Source organism: Hyposmocoma kahamanoa, unplaced genomic scaffold (genome assembly GCF_003589595.1).
Source record: "Hyposmocoma kahamanoa isolate Upper Pololo Valley unplaced genomic scaffold, ASM358959v1 104, whole genome shotgun sequence".
Taxonomy (NCBI): domain Eukaryota; kingdom Metazoa; phylum Arthropoda; class Insecta; order Lepidoptera; family Cosmopterigidae; genus Hyposmocoma; species Hyposmocoma kahamanoa.
Genome location: NW_020653348.1, coordinates 857 through 21903, shown reverse-complemented (window position 1 = coordinate 21903; position 21047 = coordinate 857). Strand labels below are relative to the sequence as shown.

Here is a 21047-nt window from a genome sequence, read left to right as displayed (position 1 = left end):
ACGCAATAATGCGAGCATTACAGCAGAAATAGGTAAGGACGAACTCATTCACATGGTGCTCTACTGCAGCTCATGGTAAATTCCGTAATTCAAATTCGCACATAAATTAAGGCTTTTGTCAGAGAAGTTCAGTTAAGTCAAATTACGTCAGCATAATATAAATCTGTTTAAACTGCTTGTTCAATGCGTCAGTTACATAAAAAAATACGTTAAAAGACCAGACAGTTTCTTTAAAATATACCGCTGTGTTGACTATATTAGAATATTAAAACATGTTAACAAGTTTTTTTAAACTGGATTTTTTTTCTCTTTATCATCAATGGCAGAACGCGGCTTCGTTACGTAATATAGCAAACATTTCTTATGTTTTTTTTTATAATCTCAAGTGACGGGACGAACAATCTCGTCAGTCTGCCGTCCTGAGACATAAGTTGACAAGTCCCATGCGCCTGTAATTTCACCACCACCTTTACCCTTCAACCGGAACACAGTAATGCTGAATTACTGCTTGACGGCAGAAATAGGTAAGGTCTACTGCTACTAAATCCATATAAGTAATGTAATGTCTTAATTCAAAGGAACACTGTTCCAAAGAACAAGTCTGAAACTGCCAATCTGTCCCCAATTTCTTATCTTTTTTATCTAATTTTCATTTTTATATTTCCTTACCCAATTACTTAGGTATCCAATAATTATTGATAAATAACCAAAGCTTAATATTACTTCCTTTTAAAATTAATTAATATAATAATTAGTTCTTTCCCTCCGTGTTCAGTAGCTGTGAAATGCGCCTTGCAATGTAATCCGCCTGATGTGAAGCTACCATTCACATGCCTGTCCATTACAGTTGCAGTCTCACTCAGACTTTTTAATTTTAAAGATCTAAGGGCCACTGCGCTATCACCCTGAGACATAAGTTGACAAGTCTCATGTGCTTGTAATTTCACGAGCACCCTTGAAGCAGAAACAGGTAAGGTGGCGGTACTTCCCTGGAGGAGCTCATTCCCAAGGAGCTCTTCTGCTGGTACTGGTGATATAATCGTGAAGAAACGTAGATAACCAGTAAAGCTTCGTAAAACTCTTTAAAGGAATGTTGTTCTTCTCCTCGCCTACTGTCGCATTTGACATTTAGTCGTTCATGAGTAACTTTCTCCACTAATGGTATTTTATTTATATTATATGAATAAAGCTAATTGATAGAACGGGTTTGACACTGACCAAAGCTGGAGGACGTCGCTAAGCAGATAATAATAAAAACTATTTTGAAACGACTTAAAAAAAGGAGCAGGTTTTAACATAAAAATTCTTTTTTCGTTAGAAAGAGTGCACTGTCGTGGTGGTCCCATTATCACTGTATCAGAATCTGATCCATGGAAATTGAGGAAAATACTTAAGTTTTATAGGTATATGAACACTGACGTGTTCTTACCGATTTCTCCGTTAATTGTGGGCCGATTTTGAAAATTCTTTTTTCATTTGAAAGGGTATACTGTCATGGTGGTCACGATGGTGATCTCAAATTATTTATTATTTTCCGCAAATAACAGTTGACTTTTCACTTGACACAATACAAGTAATCATAAAAAAGTATAAAATGTACAGAGGAGTCCGTAACAGTCTCATTGTCACCAAGAAGTCAGAATTTAATGAGGGGTTCCCATGGATATCGAGAAAAGCCGATAAGTCAGCTTTTAAGTTTCTTTTTTTTTTCTATGAAAAAGTTACAAAACAATTATATGTCATTCTGATTTCGCATCGAATACATATTTGTTTCTTCAATAAACCAACGATCCGGGTGCCAAGTCTGATAATGATCAATTTGCGTAGTCCTAGAATAGGAAATATGTTAGATTGTCTACTCACGTCTCCTCCTGATTCAATGTGACAGATATTTATTTTTAAATGCACACACTCATGGCACTAGGCAAACCCTGTGTAGCGAGTACCATGGACACACACATAGGCCAACAACCACAAATTACATCCAAACTCACGAGAGAATTAAATGTAGGCCATAAAAACCTTAGCCTCCCTCTTTCGTGCGGCAGCTTCAAAAATTAGAATAGCCATGATCGTCGCCAACCTTCGTAGAGAAGCGCCACACTATCGAATCCGGGACCTCTGCATATCAGTCCAGCATGGTAACCGTTCGGCCACGAAGCAGTTAATTTTGGAGTTTTTAAGTCAAATTTGTTATTATTTTATATAATCGTATATTAAAAAAAGCAGCCAAATATTTATGATTCCGAATCCGTTAAAAAACATAATTCTTAATTGTCTTTATTCATAAAATATGTTTTTTTTATATTGAAATGCCAATAAATAAGAGTAAACAATAATAAGTTGTTTTAACAAACACAAAAACTGTCTATATTTTGAAGTTTTCAAACATAGTGGGAACCGCTGTTTTTTCAAAGCAAGTAGTTTACCACATTTGGGAATCGAACCGACTAAATGTGATCTGCGGATCGAATGGGTCAACTAAAAGGATTAATTCCTTTTTTTATAATATCAAGTGACGGGACAACAAGTCGTGCGCCTGATGGTAAGCTACACGCCTGTCCATGACAGTTGCAGTGCCACTCAGAGCTTAAAATCTCAGGAGCACCGCCACTGCGTCCGCCGTCCTGAGACATAAGTTGACAAGTCTCATGCGCCTGTAATTTCAACAGCACCTTTACCCTTCAAAACCGCAACACAGTAATGCTGAATTACTGCTTGACGGCAGAAATAGGTAAGGTCTACTGCTACTAAATCCATATAAGTAATGTAATGTCTTAATTCAAAGGAACACTGTTCCAAAGAACAAGTCTGAAACTGCCAATCTGTCCCCAATTTCTTATCTTTTTTATCTAATTTTCATTTTTATATTTCCTTACCCAATTACTTAGGTACCCAATAATTATTAATAAATAACCAAAGCTTAATATTACTTCCTTTTAAAATTAATTAATATAATAATTAGTTCTTTCCCTCCGTGTTCAGTAGCTGTGAAATGCGCCTTGCAATGTAATCCGTCTCCGAATACCTATCTTTGTTAACCGATAATAAGAAAATTATAAAACATCTTATATATACTTACATGTCACATTTTCCGGTAAATAATACCACAAAAATCTCACACAGTACAAAAATACTTTGTTAAATATTTTACAAATACTTAAGACACCACCACAACATGCCACCTGCTGAGAGTGTCTGCTTTAAACATGGTTCTTTTCGACCTTGCGTGGACAGGTCGACCTTGGCAAGTAGCTATCAAAGTTTATAGCCATTCGAATTATTTAGAATTGGCTTCATATCATATGCCACTGACTGACCAGCTTACAAAAAAGGAGGTTCACAATTCCACCGACTTTATTTTTGGCGTGTGTTTATTAAACGATTATTCCAACTTTATAAACCGTTTTCGGTGATTCTTTTTTTGTTAGAAAGGGTGGTCTTAGTAGTAGTTTCATTGAAATGTGAAGAAAATATTTCACCCACAAGGAGGGCAAATTAGGGGATGAGACGAGGGGAATTTCACCCACTTTCCGTTACCGATTTTAATAAACCAGTATTCATTTAGAAAATTTCTATTCTTAAACTCGTATCTTAAAGCACAAAGTTACTTTCTTCCAAAAGAAAAAAAAGTTACGTTCTTTCAAATTCACACATCGGCTTTTAACCAATCTTAATGTAATGCAACCAAACTAACACCCTTGATAAGAAATTCAAAACAAATAGAAAGTTTTGCCATCACCTGAACAATTACTCTTTATGAGATACTAGTTTGAGAAAGCAAGGTATCAATTTGAAAAATATTACAAGTGAGCGTTTAAAGTATTTTTATTTTACATAAAAATAATTGAATATCATTCAATAAAAATTTAAATACAATGAACAGTGACATCTCTAGCCGGGCTGGTAGTTGTAAAGGTATGTAACTGGGTGACGAAATATCATAGATTTCTCATATTTGGCGCTACGACTAAAAAGTCATTGAGAAACCAAATACAAAGATACGACGCAAGCACATAGAAAAATTCGTGAGGTTCGTTCCGTGGCTTAGTTGGTATAGCGTCTGGCACGATATGCTAGAAGACGTCGGTTCGAATCCCGCCGGTTTTTTTGAGTGTTCGATCTTTGTATTAATAATTATTACTAAGTGGAATAATTTCACATAAAAATAATTGAATATCATTTCAATAAAAATTTAAAAATTTTATTTCTTATATGGAAAACAAGAAACTTCAGCTTTCTCACATAACAAATAAAATTAGAGTTATGATTTTACGATATAGTAATTAATATCAAAGCCTAAAGAAATTCTATCTAACAATACTAAGTTCTATTGCAATAATATACAAGCGAAATAGTTCATAATTATGCCCAAATAACCTTGTCCATGCGCAGTTGTGTAACGAGATGTAAAGAAAACTCTTTGGTACTGTAAAATAAGTACATCTCGCACCCTTCGTATAATAAATCCACATCTGCAAAATGAAAACTTTTCAGTTTAACAAACCACTTATAACCTATTTTCTATCTGTCAATTGTAATTTTATAAATCATATCACAAAGGCGCTCTTTTTAGTTCTGACATAAAATTTTATTGTCTATGGTACTCTGTACACAGAAATATAATAAGTTTTAAAAAAATAACGCATTTCTGCTAAAAAATATCGAATATGACTGATAAAGGTCTTGCAACCGGGTCATAAACCTTTACAAAAAAAAAAGATTGGTTAATTATAGCTGTACTTGGCCACTTCTATCCTATCTCTTTAGTTTTTTTATTTTGTAGCGTTTGTTTAGAGTTTGTTGTTGTGGATTGTTAACAAAATATACATTAAATATTCGTTGTGTTTCATGCCCTTAGGCACAATGTAAATAAAAGCAAGTTTTCAATTTTTAAGGCCGGCTGTAAATGCCCCCAAGAGAAGTGCCACCAGTCAATCTATGCGGTGTGCCACTACATGGGTCTCGCATTTTAAGTACCTAGGGCACTGGGTGACGGAGAGTCTGTCTGACGACATGGACATTGACAGGGAGCGCAGAACGTTGACAGTAAGGTGCAACATGCTGGCTCTCAGGTTTGCACTTTGTACTAGAAACATAAAGTATGAGTAATGACGCTCTCAGAATGCCGTTGGGGTTGGCAAGCTACTGTAGAGCTTCGGGGATGTTTACCGAGGCATGAGTGGACGGCTTTAGCGCCATTTTGCGGAAGCGGGTAGTGTCTCTGATGCGCAGAGTGCGAGGCAGCGCCAATGGACTTCTTCGTACAGTGGCCAATAGGAACACGTCAATGTTTAGAGGATTTATATTAACATAGTTTGTTAAGTAATTTGTGACTAACACTATATGGATATTGTTATTACTCGTAGAAAAAGTATTGTCTTAAAATATCTCGTACCTATCGACTTTAAGAACCCTTATTACCATAAGGTACCTCGCTGAGCGACGAAAGACTTTCATACATTTCTCACAGATGGCGCTATTGTAGAAAAGTCGTTAAAAAACAATGCTCTGCAATAAGCACATAGAAAAATTCGTGAGGTTCATTGGTTCGTTCCGTGGCTTAGTTGGTTGTCGTATCTTTGTATTTTGTTTTTCAACGACTTTTTAGCCGTAATGCCATCTATGAGAAATCTATGAAAGTATTTCGTCACTCAGTTAGATACCTTTACAGCTACTTGGGCGATGAAAAGGGAGGATGAACAAAATGTGCATGTAGCGGAAATGTTGAAATGGATGTGTGGAGTGACGAGTAAGTATAAAATAAGGAGTGAGTACATCAGGGGAAGTTTGGAAGTGGCGCCAGAGACGGAAATTATGAGGAGTAATGTTAGCGTGCTATGGACATGTCATGCGGAGAGAAGAATGTCATGTGACGAGAAGAGTGTTAGGTATGAATGTAGAGAGATATACGGGGAGAGGAAGGAAGAAAAGATGGATGCATTGTGTGAAAGATAACACGGATAAGAAAGGTGTGAGTATCGGCGACGGCTGACAGGAAGGATAGGAAGAAGAATACATGTAGTGCCGACAGACGATAAGAAAAATAATTTTATTTCACATAAAAATAATTGAATATCATTCAATAAAAATTTAAATACAATGAACAGTGACATCTCTAGCCGGGGCTGGTAGCTGTAAAGGTACTAACTGGGTGATAAATCTTTCATAGATTTCTCATAGATGGCGCTACGACTAAAAAGCCGTTGAAAAACCCAAAATACAAAGACAACACGCAAGCACATAGAAGAATTCGTGAGGTCCGCCGGTTCGTTCCGTTGCTTAGTTGGTATAGCGTCTGGCACGGTAAGCTAGAAGACGTCGGTTCGAATCCGGCCGGATCAAAGGAATTTTTCCGAGTGTTCGGATCTTTGTATTAATAATTATAACAAAGTTGTTTAATCTATCGATTACTATGAATACAAACTAACAACGTATAAATATAGTTGTAAATATTTACAATAATGTATTCAAATGCAACAATGCAAGTCATCCATTGTGTGCTGCTTCAATAGATACGGGGACAGTTTGTCATAAAATAACAAACACTAAACTTTTTTGCATACTGTATGATGAGTTGTATACATTAGTAAGTTCATACCAACAGATGACGCCACCTGCACTTTGAATCGAGCACACCAATTGTTTACTAACTGACTATATAAATATATACACGTAAACGACGAAGACCAACTACGTAAAAAAGTAGGAGGTTCTCATTTCGAGTAAATTTCTTTTTTTTCGACGTTTGTAAGCGTCCGTAAGTAAGTTAAAGTTGAAGAAAATATTCCTGTGCCTGTAACTTCACCAGCACCCTTACAAAAGCGGAACACACTAATGTAACATTACTGCTAGGCGGCAGAAATAGATGGCAGTACTTTCGGAGTCCCTTTCACCTGACTCCGACTTTTCGTGATATATCCATACCGATAGCCGACCGTCTCACCTACTTGGAATGGACCTGTTGTCCAATCTGACCTTCGGCAGTTACATTGAATCCATGGCCAAAAATGCAGCCAAGAAACTTGGCATACTTTCCAAGGTAAGGCGTTATTTCACACCGGGACAGTTGCTTCAGCTGTACCAAGCACAAGTCCCGTCGTGTATGGAGTCCTGCTGCCCCTTATGGGATGGCTCTGCTAAATACCACCTTGGTTTCAATAGACAAGCGTGCTGAGAGACTAGTAGAGGCGAAGCTACAGAGCCTTGAACACCGCCGTAGAGTTGTCAGCTTATCGGTATTGTACAGGATATATCACGGAGAATGTGCGATGGAATTGCATAATTTGATTCCGCCTTCCCCTTTCCATCATCGGGAGACTAGATGTAGGCTTAGATTCCACTACTATGTTGTGGATATTCCAAAGATTCGCACGAAGCGTTACGCTTCCACATTTACATGGCGAACGGCTATGGATTGGAATTCCCTGCCTGCAGACTTGTTCCCCGAACGCTATAACTTGGACCTTTTCAAGGCGAGATCCTCGACCTCATCGTCACTTTCCATCAGGTCACTTTTCATCAAAAAAGAAAAGCTTCCCTGGACGAAATCTTACACACGGAACTCTACTGAGAGTAAACTGTCATATTAGCAAGCTTCCCAAAAACGCCAGTTATCAAATTGCGTTATTTTGTTACTGAAGGTTCAGTTTGAGGGAGAAATAGAAATAAAATAAAAATTTGTTGGGGCAATCTAGTCGATTCTTGTTCCAGTAGCGCCGAGTTTATAGATTTTTAATAAATTTAATCGATACTTCTTTGACATTTTAAACTCTTCAATTCAAGTGGCCTTTGGAGTCATGTGACATTTCAAAGTTGTTAAAATAAACTACAGTAAGTAATATTAACATTAACATGTTCAATGTTAGACATCATTTGGATGCAGATATGCAATAAAGTGTCACCATGAACATAGTTTTGCGAAAACGGCACTTAAAGATTGTTTTCGTTGTTTTTGATAGCTCATCCTAAAATTTGCTTAAGAAATGAAAACTTTTGCTGATGTGATAATTCCTAAGGTGACAACAGCAAAAGTTTTCATTTTACAAGTAAATTTTAGAACAAACTATTAAAAGCAACGAAATAACCTTTAGGTGCCGTTGTCGCAAAACTAAGATCATGTTGGTTGACACATTATTGCTTATCAGCATCCTTAAATGGAGTCTCTACTACCTCAAATTGTTGATTCCAGATAACAAAGAAAATGTTAAATCAATGATTTTGGAAAAATATGTAGTAAAATTGAGGACGTACACTGATTACCGTGTGGTGCGAAAACACCATTCCTAAAAATTTTTACTACAGAAAAAACACAAAGTTACCTCGAAAATTTCACAAAAAAAAAATCACTGTATTCAATACGTATACCAATGGTTTTTCAATATCAACTCAACTAAATACAACACGTATATTATACGATACACATTTTTGAAATCGCTTTGATTTTGTTTGCAAAAAAATACATTCAGAAATAAAGCCAGTGTCCTTGCTGCTCGAAATGAGCAAAATGAACCTTATTAGTACGGGAAACATTCGAATTCGAACCGAGGTAGTATAGACTATTAATAGTTTGTTGGAAATGTTATTTTTTTATTAAGTTCAATTTATTATTAATTATTAATAGAAATTAGAATAAACTAAAACATATTAATTAGTACCACAGTCTTGTCTGTTTGGGATTTTTCATTAGAGGAAATACTGGATCCCAAACTGGTGGTACGGAGAAACCATCTTCCCTGTTGAAATTAGGATGTTTTTTAATTTCAATTGCCTCTCGCAGCATCCTGGGTATATGTGTTTGTCTGTAGCGTCGTAGCCCCCAGTATGATAGACTAGAAATGGTTATAAACTGTGTTTGATGATCACCTGCCCAACTACTTACAGATGTTCAGCTCTTTGCCCAGTTAATGTTGGGATGTCCCATGTGTCTGTAATTCAACGTTACATTTAAAAAACTCTAGGGATAGCTCTTTTCAAATAAAGCTTAAATGCTATGGAATACACTTTGAAACATAATTGTGTGGAATCTAGACTCTTGTTGTCTTTCCATACTTATTTATCTAACACTCTCTTCTCAATTTTTGTAATATGACTTTTCAAAATATTTTTAATGTAGTTTTTAAACTTAGGGAATGATAATCTTAAATATGCTTCGGAATTTTATCCTAAAAACAAATACAGTTCCGCAAAAAGAGTCGTTTGCCGTGGTTAAACGTGTGTACCATGAGTTTGGACTTAGCTCTAAGGTTAATATTATGAAAATTATCTTCTTTCTTATTGAAATATAAGAATATTTTTATTTTTTTCATTAATTTCACCAGCATCCTTCATCCTTCAAGATCGCAAAGTAGTAATGGTCACATTACTGCTTGGAGTTTTCTTAGATTACTACGTTGAACTCTTTAACAAGGAGCTATATTAACTTCCTTCATCATCAAAGTTCCATGGTTTAATTTCTCAAAATGGTCATTCTCGGTCTAGTGTTCACTAGCAATTTTTTTTGGCAACATTAGTGAAAACAGTTCCGAAGTTTACCGCTAGATGGCATTGGCGTAGAAAACGCAATTTCTGAATCGCGGTGTTAAAATTTCCCCTAAAGTCATTGACTTACAATTATATGGACGTCGGGTCCGCGCTAAAAAGTGTCTGCACTTGTAAGGCGCTAAAATCGTATACAGAGCGCGACACTCCGCTTTAGTCTTCATTTGTTCTACCGACAGCGCGATACTGCGATGACATTACAATTTAAATTTCGAATAGGTTGACTTGGGACATTTTTTTCGTGGTTTTTGTATTAGACCCGTCGTCCATTTATTTGTAAGTCAATGCCTAAAGTAATAAATAACCTGTCACCAGTATTTTGTATGAAATTGATCGATTCAACTACGGAATGTGGTCTGTGGATTCTACGATTGCATTTCTACGGTTATCTTCGCTATTAAGCGGAAGCATCTCGAACTCGCGCCCATCTTTCGGGACAGTTTACGAGAACACACCGGGACGAATTCCTTTTATTGGATGTTCTTGTATTATAAGCCTATTGTAAGCTGTTGTACAATAAACCAAGTCTTCTTCACCAAATTTCGTCGTTTGATTCCTGGACGTCGTAAGGGGGCACCAGCTAGCCGAGCGAATCTCTACCACCCCTTACACTTGTCTGAGAATGATTGAAAATTAGTAGGACACCTAAATCATCGCAGGTAAGACGTCATAACATTACCAAAACCCTTATTTCAGACTCCACCGTAATAGATGAATCAAAAAGTTTAAACCTTATTATATATTATAATTAATTATCACCTTACTTAATAAGTAGAGTGTTAAGTAATATTATCATAATACAATTCATTAGAAAGTATATCGATTGCCCGACATAACTTGTTGCGGTTGGAATACGAATTGGGTTTTCAATGAAATGCCTAGACACGATACACGAATACCAGTACACGATAATATTGACGACCTTGATGGAGCAGCGGTTAACGCTGTGGGCGCTAAATGAGAAGGTTCCGAGTTCAATTTCCGGCAAACAATTGAAAACAAAACAATAGGCAATCTTTAGCGTGCGTACAGATTTGGCGAGTGCGTCTGTGTGTGAAAGGTTCACGAGCTGCACACGTGCATTATGTAGTTCGATATCTCGTACCTACCTACAGACATAGGGTCGTATTCTAGAACTCTACTCAATGCTCAAGTCAGGATTTGAGTATGGTTTAAAGCACTCGAAATCATACTCAAGTCCCTGCCATTAGGGTCGTATTTCCAGTGCTTGTGTTGCCAGTGCAATCCTGACTTGAGCATTGAATAGAATTCTAGAATACGACCCTTAGTCTATTAAGGGTCTTTACAACCTCAAATGGTTTTGGTTGATTACGCATAACAGTTAAGGTGTTAACTCAATCTATTTCAAAAAAATATATAGTACAATTGAGGATATATACTGAATACTGTACGATGTAAAAACACGATTCGTAAAAATTTTTACCATAGAAAATGACACAAACTTACCTCGAAATTTTACAAGAAAACCGTTGTATTCAATAGGTACTTTATATATACCAATGTTTTTTTTATATCAATTGAATAGAACGCACATATATGATATGCATTTAACTGCCTCAATGGCCGAATGGTTACCATGCCGGACTACCACGCAGAAGTCCCAGGTTCGATTCCCAGGCCGGGAGAAATATTTGTATGGCCTACATTTATTTTTCTCGTTTCGTTTGAGTGTAATTTGTGCTTGTCTATGTGTGTCCATGGCACCCGCGGCACAGGGTTTCCCTAGTGCGGGGCTATGTTGAGTGTATGCGTTATTATTATTTTGCAAATGGAATTAATTACGTTTGCAAAGGCAGAGTTCTTGCCGTTCGGTCCAAGTAAAATGTAAAAGTATTAATTAGCACGGGAAAAATATGATGCCAAAATCTCGAAAACCAATACGCAAATTGCGTTAGTTACGACAAGGAGAGCAGAATTACAAAAGACAAATAAGCTTATGTGTTCGCGTGTTATAAACTTTTCAACCAAACCGAAAAATATCTAGTATAAATAAAAAAATGTCCACATTGAAACTTGCACCGCAACTATGTCGAGGTCAAGTTACGTCATTCTGTTTACTGATTGCCACTTTTACCGCGCCGTGATAAGGTGTTTTTTCCAAAAGTTACGATTTTTGTGTCCTAATCCTATATAATAAACTTACATTATAGTTAGTTTCCATTGATTTTTCCAGCATGAAACCACACTCGTGAATTACAAATGACACTTTATACCAAATATGGCTCACTGCTGTGCACAAACCTCCTCTAAGCCCGAGTCTCACATTCAATGGTTTAATGGGTTACAATCTCTGTGCCATCCTACGGCCATAATTTTATATTACATAAGGCATTGACTTACAATTATATGGACGTCGGGTCTGCGCTAAAAAGTGTCCGAACTTATAGGGCGTTAAAATCGTATATAGAGCGTCATTCACGCTTTAGTCTTCGTTTGTTCGACTGACAGCGAAGCAAGCAAAATTAGACAGTACTGCGATGACTTTACAATTTAAATTTAACGTTTCAGCTTTTTCATATTCCTTTACATGTCACTACGTTTAAATAGGTTGACTTGGGACATTTTTTTCGTGGTTTTTGTATTAGACCCGTCGTCCATTTATTTGTAAGTCTATGACATAAGGTGATTAAATTTGTATTGAATTGATATTCAATTATTTTTTCGTAAAATTACTTCACTAGTTTGTTATAATTATTAATCAAAGATGGTAACTTAGAAAAAATTTCCTTCAATCCTGCCGAATTCGACCCGACGTCTTCCAGCAATCCTTTTTAGTAGCATTAGAGCTCCTTGTGAAAGAGTCCACCTTGCCTATTTCTGCCGCCAAACAGTAATGTCAGTATTACTGTGTTCCGGTTTTGAAGGGTATGGGTGCTGGTGAAATTGTCGGATTGAAGTGTTTTTTTTCTAAGTTCTCAGTCTTTGTTTAATAATTATAATAAACCAGTGGAGTAATTTTACAAGAAAAAAATTAATTACCGATGAAATGTGATTCCGTTTGTTTCGTAATTAGATTTTATGCTGTTTTTCCCACACCACCGAATGGAACAGCCCCCCATAGTTAGAGATATTATCTTTATTACAATAAATACAGAATATTTTTGGAATATACGGAGACGTACACACAGGTCAGTTGTTGGCGCTTTATTATTTCAGATTTCTAATTTACGATTTCAGCGCAAACGAGAGTTGATATTTAAAATGATACAAGGCCCATTTGCCTGATGAGGTGCTAGGGATGGATGGCCCTTATATCGTCTCCGTTTTTGGTTATATACTCGATAACGAGAAGTGACGTTTTCAAGTCATTTCACAGACGCGAGGCAAGACGGTACGGGCGAGACAATCAGCGGACTGTCATTGTTTTCAATACAATAAAATATAATACCTCAGAGTAACAACCCCGAGGTATTTAAATAGATAGAATACCTTTTCTATCTATTAAAACAAATAAATTTCAAAGATTTTTTAAGATTCCAAATGACAGGACGAACAAGTCGCGCGCCTGGTGGTAGGTGACACGTCTGTCCATAACAGTTGCAGTGCCGCTGAGAGTTTTAAACCACAAAGATTGCCACTGCGCCCGTCACCTTGTGACATAAGTTGACAAGTCCCATGTACCTGTAATTTCACCAGCACCCTTACCCTTCAAAACTGGAACCCAGTAATGCTCTCATTACTGCTTGGCGACAGAAATAGGTAAGGTGGTTGTACTATTCTACCCAACGGTACAGAGACAAATTTGTCAATCCTAGATATTATTTATTACATTGTGGACTTGTTTGGTGTTAACTTTGTCAATTTAAATAGAATATTGTGAAACTAGATCGAAAGTAGGTTATTGCTAACTAGTTAACGTTGTAATTTACAAATTCATTGCTTGGTTTAACTTCTTATGATCGTTATTGCACAAATGAGTGTATTTGTAAATTTGTTGTCTTCTTAATTATTATGGACTTTGTAATCTATAGTTTTTTGTGGCTGAGTAGTTTTTTGTTTTATTACGTATTTGTATTATAAATTTAAAACGTAATTTCATTAAAAAGATATCCATAATATTAACTTTAGAACTAAGTCCAAACTCATGGTACCACGATTTCGTTTAAATAAAGTAAACGTTTCTTTTATGAGGAACTGAACATTTTTTTTTTAATTGAAAAGTCGTATTACAAAATTGAAGAGTAAGTGTTAGATAAAGAAGTACGGAAAGACAACAAGAGTCTAGATTTCACACAAATATGATTCAAAGTAGCTTATGGCATTTAAGTTTATTTGAAAAGAGCAATCCCTAGAGTTTCTTGCTCGTTCTTCTCAGGGAGGTCAGCGTAGTGAACGAGCAGTAGCTTAAAAACTGACGTTTTCAAGCATTGACTTACAAATAAATGGACAGGTCTAATACAAAAACCACGAAAAAAATGTCCCAAGTTAACCTATTTAAACGTAAAGGAATATGAAAAAGCTAAAACGTTGAATTTAAATTGTAATGTCATCGCAGTACTGTCTAATTTTGCTTGCTTCGCTGTCAGTCGAACAAACGAAGACTAAAGCGTGAATGACGCTCTGTATACGATTTTAACGCCCTATAAGTTCGGACACTTTTTAGCGCGGACCCGACGTCCATATAATTGTAAGTCAATGTTTTCAAGTGTAAAAATTTATCTATGGAATAAATAATTATTTGACTTCATCTTATTGTAAAGTTTTTGTTTTAGTTCATAATAGTTTCGAATCTCTGAAATGGCAGATGTTGAATGTTAACCGCTTCTTTAAGTTCCTGGTCGGCTTTAATTCTAAATTATTTAACTACAGAATATATAAATGCAAGTACAGTTGGCTTAACCGCACCTAGGATTGTAAGGTGAACGAGTTTAAGAACATTCATACAACATATAAGTATGTGTTTAATATTACCGGTTGTTAAAAAAAACTCGACAAATTCTATTGGGTGCTCATGGCAATCATTGGGGGAATTGGTACTTTTATTTTATTTTTATTTGTTTTTTTTTGTTGTTTTATTTATGAAACATTACCAGATATCAGACGTAAACAATATAGAAAACAAAACAAATACAGTTGGCATATTTGTGCCCAATTATATCGCAAATATCTGAGGGGCAATGCCACTGCTCCTGTCACTCTTAGACATAAGTTGATAATTCCCATGTGCCTATAATTTCACCAGCACTCTTACCATTTAGAATCGAAATACAGTAATGGTCACATTACTGCTTGGCGGTAGACATAAGTAACCTTACTTACATGCAGTACATACTTGTATGAACTCTCAAGGAGAATTCAAAAGCCCTAATAGCTGCGTAATGTGCCAAACACTGTATGACGCTCCTATGCATCGTCTCACCCAATGGGCTTACGAAGATCCATACTGGGAAGGCACATGCCACAACCAGAGGTCATAAAATCTGTCTGGGCCCGGAAAGTCTTTTAGTATGGTGATCGTATCTAAACGCGGGAGTGAGAGGGAAGGAGTGTGCAAGAGAAAGGGAGGATTCGAAATTGAAGAAGAGAACTGGAGCGCGCGGGGCTTTTGTTTTGATGGACATCCAAGATGGAATAGGAAGCGGCAATAATATAATACATTATTGCAGAGGCCGGGCAATAAGGGATTGCTGGACAAGTATGAGTTACAGGAGGCCTTGTATTAATACGAGTCAAGCAATCCTCGTTCCCGCCGAGGCATGTATAGAAGTTTTCTTAAACATTGTGAGGAAATCGTAAAAGCCTAAAGAGAGGAAGGTGTTTAATAGAAAGAGTTAAAAAAATATTAAAATTATTTGACGTGTTACGACAATTGTTAAAAGAAAATGTTGTTGTTTTTCCAGGCATATTAATAGAGTAGACTGCTGAAGTTCTAATGGTGTTTGAATGTACGGACAACGGCACACACACTCCTTCTCTCTCACTCCCGCGTTTAGATACGATCACCCAGTTTCATCGCTGCACTAGGTTCCTTCGCGTTTGGATACCACTTTCCATTTAACATCAGGTGGAGTGGAGTCATTTGCCTGTCATGTATAAAAAAAAAAGACTACACATTTTTGTTCGAAAATCGCCTCCAGTGCGACGGAATAAAATACGTCAATGTGTAGCTTGAAGTATTACAGTTATTTTTTTTTTAAAAAGTTTATTAAAAAAATGGTTAATTGACAAAGTTTTTTACAATATTAACGAATTTTATATAAAGACATCAAATATTTGACAATTGTGTAACTAACTTAATTATAATTTAAATTTTTGACATTTACGTTGTAATAAATTTTAATTGAATCGTAATTTTAAGACATTGTACGCCTGATTTGGGTCAGAATTGTAGATCTAATCACTTATAAGTAACACCTGTATTTTACCAATTCATACAATAAATGTTTCTGATTTCTGATTTCTGATTTCAGTATTTTCGTTACCGCTCTTCTCACTAGCACTCATATTCGCAACCAAAATACAAAAACGACAAAAAAACAAAGAATACCAAAACAATTTAGTTTGTGATTAACCGCCATTTTCTTTTTTTTAAGTAAGCGGTACAGGTAGGTATTTTTAATTCTCGCAACTACACACTCAGCAGTTGGCTGTATGAGTTTTCCTTTTGCCTGTTTACTGTTCATTATTAGTAGGTAGATTTAAAAGTTTAGAGATGTGCACTGTAATGAATTTTCATATTTACTTTGCAGGCCTTGGCCGGGAAGCGTATATGGCTTTCCGTATACAGTACGTCCTCCAAGTAGAGACGCGGTAGATACGCTTTTCTAAGGGGCTAAACAATTGAAATACCGTAGTATGTCCCCTCAAAACGACGAATTAGATACGCCTTTCCATCTACCGTATAAGTTCAAGCCATTAAAAACCCATATTTAGTACGTCCACTAGACCACTACATTCATCTCGAATTAGGTTACGGCTTTTCGTAAGAAAGCGTCTCTGATTCCTCACGTCTCGAGAAAATACTTAAACAAAATATCTGCTATAATATAGAATTTATGTATTTATTAAAGTTAAAAGGAATGCAATTACAAAATTGATCATTATCAATATTATCAATATTTATATATATATAAACAGTTTTTATCAAATACAAGATAAATTTATTAAGAAAAAAACAAGTGCTATTACAGTCTGAAATAATTTTTCGAAGACAAAAATTAAATGTTATCCATTAAATCTATTACAAAATATACTATAAAAATTAAGTAAGTGATGGTAAGTGTCTAGTAAACACTTTGAAATCGTCATTCGTTTCTTCACACTTCAATAATTGAAAATCAGTCACAAGTTTACTAACTAGACTTGTAAATCGTTCTTCATCCATTTTAAATGACCTTAACTCAAACACAAACGATATTAATTAGAAATTATGCCGCGAATTACGTAAAAATACATGCAAGATCGAAATGAACTGTGACACTGCGGTCGCGAGAAATCAGTTGTTATTTATATTATTATTTCTGGTCTATTTAGAAACATGCTAATATCACCAAGCATGCAACTAATTAGAGCTTGGAGTTGTCTACTTTGGAGGTGTTTATTAGTAGTGTAGGTGAGACGGAGAGATAGCTTCCGTGTTTATTATTTGCGTTTTGCACTGTTTACTGAAAACAATAAGAGACAATCTCGTTTGAACTATGTATGACCTTTGAGTTTTTAATTCTCGAATTACTCGACGTGACGAATCAGAGACGCTTTCTTACGAAAACCCGTACTAATTCGTCCCCTAATGGACTTACCAAATACTGTTTTTCAATCGCTCAAACTTATGTGGTAGCTGGAACTGCGTGTCAAAGCGAGGGACGTACTGTATACGGGAAGCCATGTACGCGGCCGGTAAGGAGTCGCACGGTACACAAATGACGCTTCCCGTGTTCGTTTTATGAAAGTAAAATAATTTTTCACATACTTGTCCCTTTTGTTTGACTATCCGACATAAATATTATAATATTAGTAGACTACGGCATCGACACAAAACTAAGATGATTTAAAATTAGTGCAAGCGGAATTGGGGCCATGTTCAAATGCGTATTATTTCCTTGTTTACTCAGCTGTTCGACCGTGCGTACCAATAATATTGTATCTCATAGTTTTTAAATTAAAATTACAACTACTTGCATTATGCAAAATAATTGCAAACCATAATATCAGTATTTTACGTCACAAGTCTATATCGAGGTCAAGCTGGTAGACGGCCATTACAAAATACCATCCACAAACAATTGATGTAATTTTAAACGACAAGTATTACTAATTGTTGGTAAAAGCGTGGAAAAATTGACACATTTTGTAATCGTCCACTACTGGACATAGCATTTTTTACCGTTCTATTGTTTATCACTGTTATACCAGAGAAAACAGATAGATAGATATACACTTTATTGTTCACTCACAAGAACAAAAACACTACATAGACACCTCAAAAGCAGTGTGGGCGAAGGCGACCTTATCGCTAAGAGCGATCTCTTCCAGATAACCTTTGAGATGTAGGAAAGCTAAGCAGAGTAATATATATATAAACAAGTCCCATGTGCCTGCAATTTACCAGCATCCTCTTGCACATTACTGCTTGGCAGCAGAAATAAGTAAAATGGTAGTATTTTAACAAATACCAAACTAGGGAAACCCTGTATCGCAGATGCCATGGGTACGTATGTAAGCCATACAAATATTTCTCCCGGCTCGGGATTCGAACCCGGTACCTCTGCCTGGCAGTACAGCATGGTAACCATTCGGCCACGGAGGCACTTAGTTAGTTACTACGAGTAATTACTGGTAAAAGCGTGGAAAAATTGACACATTTTGTAATCGTCCACTGCTGGACATAGGGTTTTTTACCGTACTATTTTCGGGTTTTCTACCACTGTTATACAGAATGGCTATGAGTCACGAAAGTACTTTAATTTTTTTATATCTTCATTTACCATGAGACATAAGTTAAGAAGACCCACATGCCTGTAATTTTACCAACACACATTACTGCTTGACAGCAGAAATAGGTGGCAGTACTTCCCTGGACGAAGGTTTTCCATCCTCCACGTATATTTTAACACATGACCTTTAGATGCCAACTACATTAGTTGATATAGCGTCTGTCACGGTTTGCTAGAAGCCGTCGGTTGGAATTCGGATCGAAGGAATTTTTTCTAAGTGTTCGATCTTTATATTAATAAATTATAAATAAAATGCATTATAATGCGTTTGATTTGTCTGTGGCTAGACATCGAGGTACCATTCAACTGCCATTGCAATTTCCTCAAATTTGGTGGTTGTAGGAGAGTTTTAACCACGCTTATGGATCAAAATCAATGCAGTATGATGTGTATCTATGTGAAGCATCGAGTATATAACCAGAAATAGAGACGAAATGTCATTTAATTTGTTTGATAACTATTCTGCCATATCATTACGATGACAACTGCGCTCCGATTGGCCAGCCCGAGTTCGAAACAATTGACGGGTGTCGTCAACTGTTTCACTTCAAATCGACCAGTTAACTTGAGCTTTGCTATAGTGGACAAAAATTGCAAAATTACATATTTAATATTTAATTACCGATTAAACTTGATTCCGTTTGTTTTGTAATTAGATGTTTTACTGTTTTTCCCACACCACCCAATAGAACAGCACGGCATTGTTAGTTATATTATCTTTATTACAATAAATACAGAATATTTTTTGGAATATACGGAGATGTACACACAGGTCAGTAGTTGGCCTGTCTATATTTCAGTGCAAACGAGAGTTGATATTTATAAGAGGTGTATCGCTAATGTGTTACCAGGAATATATGGCCCTTATTTCGTCTCTACTTCTGGTTATATACTCGATGTTGAGAAGGGTGTGTGACAAGAGCCTCCTTATTGTTATTATAGTTATTACTCACCAAATTGTCCTCGTACAACGAAATCACCAACAGATCCGAAACAATTATTCTTTTAGCACATACAGTCACTTTAAAACTTCAGATTACTTTCACATCACTGTAACTGACGTAACTATAACTAAAAAACTTATTATTTAACCAAAATAATAGTCGTAGTAATAGAAAAGAATGTAGATAACTAATGCGTAAAGAGCAAACTTGAAATATAAGTATAGAAAATCTTTTATAAATTTCCAGACTGTTTTAACAGCACCCTGTATGTTTTCTTGATTGTTTATTTCTTGCATTTACGCGCCAGTTGGTATATCTGAAACAATTAATTTTGTTTTTTAATAAATTTATTATACAAATAAATAGCGTACACACTCATAACCCCGCGGTGGGGAAACCCTATATCGCGGTTAGCCATGGGACACACAAATAGTAAACCACAAATTATACGTTTTATTTTATTTTTTTTATTCGGTTCACAAAACTGGATACGATTTAGATATAAACTACAAATATTTCATTTATATAGTAACACGATAAGAATGTATCCTACTTGATGTGAACACAACATGCAAAACAGGCCAAAATAACTGTAACACTGACAGTAACTCTACATTTCAAGTATTTTAAGAAAACTCAACAAAGTCAGTCGTGTAGTTAACATAATAGACATTTTCTAATTGAGTTCCTAGCTGAGACAAGAGAACCAGTGAAAATATCGAAATCAAGGCGGATAACATTGTAAGAAGAACACATGCGATATACGTTGAAACAAAGACACGACAACAAATACATAGAAAAATTCGTGAGGTCCGCTGGTTCGTTCCGTGTGTTAGTTGGTATACCGTCCGACACCTTCTAGCATACCACGGTATGCTAGAAGGTGTCGGTTCGAATCCGGCTGGATCGAAGAAATTTTTTCTGAGTGTTTGATCTTGTATTAATAATTATTACTTCTATTTGTCAAGTTTTATTGAGATCGGTTACCGGAAAGAGCGCGAAACCATTAGTTTGCCACTCTTAGAGGTGGAATATTTCCTTGAAATTTAAATGGGACCAATACAAAGAAATATAGGAGCAGTAGAGCTCCTTGTGAAAGCCTTCGTCTAGGGAAATACTGCCACCTTACCTTGCGTTCCAGTTTAGAAGGGTAAGGGTGAGTTCCTATCATGTCGTCACGTTTTATTTATCGTTGAACGATGTCGCATTTAGTCTGTTCCCATATCACGACTATCTGTCGTGACTGTGTCGTGAACGTTTATTTTATTGTTGAACGACTGTCGTGTCTAGCTGTTCCCACTAGACCGTTACGACAATGTCAAAGTCAAATAATCATTTATTCCAAAGGTAAAATTTTTACACTTGAAAACGTCATTTTTTAAGCTCGTTCACTACGCTGGCCTCCTTGAGAAGAACGAGAAAGAAACTCTAGGGTTTGCTCTTTTCAAATAAACTTAAATGCTATAGAATACATTTTTAATCATATTTGTGTGGAATCTAGACTCACGTTGTCTTTCCATACATATTTATCTAACACGTAGTCTACAATTTTGTAATATGACCTTCGAAATATTTGTATGGCCTACATATATTTCTCTCGTGAGTTTGG

At 36.0% G+C, this 21047-nt stretch overlaps 1 protein-coding gene across 1 annotated transcript in view; it reads right to left on the bottom strand.

The window, feature by feature from the left end:
- LOC113238673 overlaps nt 1-19535 on the bottom strand; it is an 88829-nt gene extending 69294 nt beyond the window's left edge. Inside the window, 1 exon segment of the mRNA XM_026475511.1 lies at nt 19448-19535. The gene's annotated coding sequence lies outside the window, so the exon portion shown is untranslated.
- Nucleotides 19536-21047: the final 1512 nt, after the last annotated feature.